The sequence below is a fragment of the Aedes albopictus genome, chromosome 2, assembly GCF_035046485.1.
Source record: "Aedes albopictus strain Foshan chromosome 2, AalbF5, whole genome shotgun sequence".
Classification (NCBI taxonomy): Eukaryota; Metazoa; Arthropoda; class Insecta; order Diptera; family Culicidae; genus Aedes; species Aedes albopictus.
The window spans coordinates 463,333,210-463,338,580 of NC_085137.1; positions in this window are offsets into that span (position 1 = coordinate 463,333,210).

The window sequence follows — 5,371 nt, forward strand, 5'->3', positions numbered from 1 at the left end:
GAAATTGGCTCGACCAGTTTTCTAAAAATTATATAACTTTTAGTAAAACTTATAAGATTTATGATTTCGAACTGGCTTTCTCAGTCTAGGGAAATTCAAAACGACTGGTTTTGTATTGCCCGACGTTTCGGCCTTGTGTATTTGGCCTTTTTCAAGGGTAAACTAAAATAGAATGCATAATTTTGGTATTATAACATATAACATATAACATATAACATATAACAAGCCACAGAAGTCCTCTATCGATCGATGCCAAACATTCCAGCACTGACCCGTACCATCTCCATCATCCTGAAAAAAGATTATGATCAGGTAAAAATAGCCACCAGAAACATCAAAACAACAAAATCCCTGCTAAAAACAATCAAAGACCCAGTCCCCCCAAATGATCAACATTACTGCAATAACTGCGAAGGAGTCTATATCGGAATGACTAGCAACCAACTCAAAAAGCGAATGAGCGGACACAAATCAGATGTAAACAAGATTGTTAACACACCAACAGACATAACTCATGCAAAAACAGCTCTCACACAACGCATGATCGAACACAACCACACCTTCAATCTCGACGGCACAAAAATAGTAGATCGCACTTTCCGATCAACCGCCCTACCAATATTAGAAATGTGCCATATGCAGAACACATCTAATACCTAGTCTAATACCATAAATTTCCGCACCGACGTAGATGGCCTCAATACAGCCTATGCTGGCATATTGCATACAATCAAAAAAGCCAACTCTCGCAGAGAGCAACCTAGCAATAGCACACACAATTAATGTTAGATCAAGTTCTACGGATAAACTTTATCCAACTACACGAAAGCTCTACCTTGTTTCACCCGCCATCTTTAAACCAACCGTTGAAAGTCATATTGTAATAGCACAGTCCAGGTCGTTGATAATAGGTGTGTTCAGTACAGTGTCCCAAAACCAAAAATTAAATAACTATTTCGTAAGTCTTAAAATGTGATAAAATGATAAATGTCTCTAATAAGTGTTATTTTAGAAAACCTAGGCATACAAGAAGCACGCAATGATACTCTCGGCATTACCAAATGTAACGAAGAACGACAGACAGTGTAGGTGTAGTTTTATGGTTTTATGTTATGTTTTCCGTTCTATGTTATAATACCAAAATTATGCATTCTATTTTAGTTTACCCTTGAAAAAGGCCGAAACGTTGGGCAATACAAAACCAGTCGTTTTGAATTTCCCTAGACTGAGAAAGCCAGTTCGAAATCATAAATCAATTTCCAGTCGAAATTCACGAACAAACTTATAAGATTTTTGAACACATTTTTAAAACATTATTTCTAAATATGTACTCGATGAAACTTTTTCAATCTTTTTTGTGTTACAGCTTAAACCTAAGACTTTCATATGCAGCTTCGTTTGAGGTTTTATATTCACTACAAAAAATATGAAAAATCTGTATATGCTCAGAGTATTATTTGGAAATTTATCATATTTTGATCAATAAAAGTGCCAAGTGTTTTCAACTTCTTCAAACTCTCTTAATGTAATATTTTTATACAGGACCTACTAAACTACAAATAAAGAGTAAATCCTATGCATTTTTCGTTCAGTTAATGCATTTTTATTGGTGGAAAACGTTTGGCAGATTATATGTGCAAAATATGGTAATTTTTTAAATATCGTCAACTACATAAGCACATTTTTCACATTTTTTGTAGGGAATATAAAACCTCAAACGTAGCTGCATATGAAAGCCTTAGGTTTAAACTGTAATACAAAAAAACCCAGATTAATCCACCTAGTGGTGATAGTGCCTTTCTCGTCGAAACTGTACTCATGATCTTTCCATCGACGTTAGCCGAAATGTTCCTGAATCATTTTATATAGAAAAGCACAATTTTAACTTTCAAAAAGCAGCAATTCTATTCACTGCGGCAGCGGGGTGAGCGTCAGCAAATGCATGAAGAAGGTTGACTTTATTCACAATCACAGATCACTTGGTGATCCTCGACAAAGTTTTTAAGCACACTTTAGGCTATATTTTAGTATAATTGGTAACACGATTCATGTGAAATTTGACCTCCTTACGGGAAAAAAACAGAAAATGAAAATTTTCCATTCAAATTTCAATCGCAATGAGAAGAGTGAGGGCTTAACCAGCCACACCCAAATTGTGAGCAGTAATTTTAGAGGCAAAAGGAGATTGAAGATTGAAAAAACTTTATTCGGTGTTGATGCGATCAAATTATATTTTTTCCACGTTGTTCCATCCTACTATATATTTACACCGCAGGAATCTGAAATGGTGTGATTTGATGAGATCGCTTTGGTCACGATTTTGTTCTCTAGCATATATGAAGATTTTGAACATTTCTCCACTTATAATCTTACCCAACGTTTATATTTATCGCTTTGACATTTATTTTGTTCACTTTTATAATTCCGCTATTTGATGTGCAGCTTACATGGGTTTTGTTCAATTTTACGTTTGACCACTTACGGCGGGACACCTGGAACCGATTCCGGTTGTCTCACATATGGACTGAGACTATGTTCTTGTCAACTGTTCATCGGGTTACCTAAAAAGCCGAATATTAATGTGATCTGAGGCTATTTTCTTGCTAACCGTTCGGCAAATTTAAGAAAAAGCTGCGATTTTATGTGTCGCATGCACGAATTTGGTTCACTTCTTTTTAATCACTTCCCATGGAACACCCGCAACCGATTCCGAAATACTATTACTAGTTCTAGATGTGGCCTGAGACTATTTTCTTGTTGACCGTTCATCAAAAAATCAAAAACGCCGCTATGGTTTGGTTCCCCTCTTTATTTTACCACTTCCGGCGGGTTACTCGTCTCATCACCAGTTCTGGAACACTACCGGTTCTCTCAAATATGGTCTGAGATTATGTACTGGTTAACCGTATATCATGTTACTGAATAAGTCATTGATATGTCGCATGTATTGGTTCTCTTTTACATTTGACCATTTCTGGCGGGATACCCGGAATCGGTTCCGTAACACACTGATATGGCTTGCGTCTATTTTCTTGCAACTGTTCATCATGTAACCTAAAAAGCCACGATATCTCAATGCATGAGTTTGGTTTCACATCCGGCCCGGAATTGGTTGCGGAACACTACCGGTAGTCTCTTAAATAGTCTGAGCCTATTGGCTTGCTAACGTTTATTAGGTTATCAAAAAAGCCGCGCTTTGCTGTGTTGCATGCATGGGTTTGGTTCAATTTTATATTTGGCCGCTTTTGGAGTGAAACCCGGAACTAGTTTCGGCACTACATACTGGCAGTCCCTAATGTGGTCTTAGCCTACTTCCTTGATAAGCGATCATCAAGTTGTCGGAAAAGACTTGATTTGATGTGTCGCATGCATAAGTTTTGTTCACTTTTAAATACGGCCATTTCCGGCGGGAAACCTGGAACCGGTTCCGAAACACTACTGGTTCAGATATGATCTGAGTCTTTTTTTATGCCAACCTTTCATTATCAAAAAAAAGCCACGCTTCGATATGTTTCATGCATGGGTTTGGTTCATCTTTATATTTGGCCACTTCCGGCGGGACACCTGCAACCGGTTCCAGAACACTACCGGTTCAGATAGGGTCTGAGACTGTTTTCTTGCTAACTGTTCATCAGGATATTGAAATTGCCGCGATTTAATGTGTCGCATGCATTGCTTTGGATCACTTTAATATTTGGCGACTTCCAGCGGGGCATCCGGAACCGGTTCCGGAACACTACCGGTTCAGATATGGTCTGAGAATATTTTCTTGCCATCTTTCAATAGGTTATCAAACAGCCCCGCTTTGATATGTTGCATGCATAGATTTGGTTCACTTTTATATTTGGCCACTTCCGAAGGGACACCAGGAACCGGTTCCGGAACACTACCGGTTCAGATATGGTTTGTGACTGTTTTTTTGCTAACTGTTCATCAAGTTATCGAAAATGCCGTTGTTTGATGTGCCACACGCATGGGTTTAAACTAGGGGCGGGACAGCTCCTAATACCTCTGCTAATACTCGCTAATAAATATTAGATACCTTATCTTCAACCAAAATTGGATCGATTTTTTTGTAGTATGTCATGACTTTTTCCAAATACAAAACCCAATTGACAGTAACGAATGTTAGTACTTGAGGCACCAGCGATACGAGATGCTCTTCATTTAAATTAGGTTTTTTTTGTTTAGCATTTCTGTATAGCATTTTTTTTTTGTTTAGCGGATCAATACGGGCTCGGAGAAGTGCACTACAGTTGGCGCCTTGCCAGGGTGTTTCATGTCATTTGGGCAGACCGTTACGCGTATATATTTTGGACATTTCCATTTGATTTTACCGTAAGTGTCCAAAATATAAATATACGCGTAACGGTCTGTCCATAATACCTAAATTCCCCTACCAAGTACATTATACAACCTTCACCCGATCCAGAAGCTCGAAGAATGGCTCCTGTACTAGTGAAAGAGTTCTGTAACAAAATACGATGATTCATAGAAAACAATTGAATGGGTTGGACACTAAGTCTAGATTTACATGTGAAAATTGCAAAGCAAACACTGCAAATCTCAGATCCTCCCGTCTCTCCCAGGCACACACGCAAACTTGATCCAACAACACGCCCAGGAGGAACGAAAGAAACCGAAGTCCGCAACCGCCGCACCACTCGAGCGATCTCTTGAGTGATACCTTGATGTGGTGATCTAGAAATGGCAAGTTCAATCCAGTCATCATCGTACTAGTTTGCTTTAAATTTACAATTATTGATATCAAATTGTCAAAATTTATGGTATCAGTTTGCAACTCGCCAGTTTTCTGTTGCAGTCGAGGTTTATAGTACGCGTTGTACAGTACATGTCAATACATGAGTGTTTTTTATCATGGCTTGCTTGTTGAAAATTTTCTCCAAGGCGGTATATTTCAGGATTAGTATTTCCTAATATGTACCGCTAATACTACTAATTTTTATCGAAGCTGTCCCGCCCCTAGGGTTTAAATCACTTTTATATTTTACCACTACCAGCGAAACATCCGGAAACGGTTCCGGAACACTACCGGTTCAGATATGGTCTCAGACTATTTTCTTGCTAACTGTTCATCAGGTTATCGAAAAAGCCGCGATTTGATGTGTCACATGCATAGTTTTGGACCACTTTTATATTTGGCCACTTCCAGCGGGACATCCGGAACCGGTTCCGGAACACTACCGGTTCAGATATAGTCTGAGACTGTTTTCTTGCTAACTGTTTATCAGGTAATCGAAAATGCCGCAGTTTGATGTGTCGCATGTATATGTTTGTTACATTTTTATGTATGGCCTCTTCCAAGGGTACTGGTCCGGAACACCTAAATGGCCATAACTCCGGAACCGCT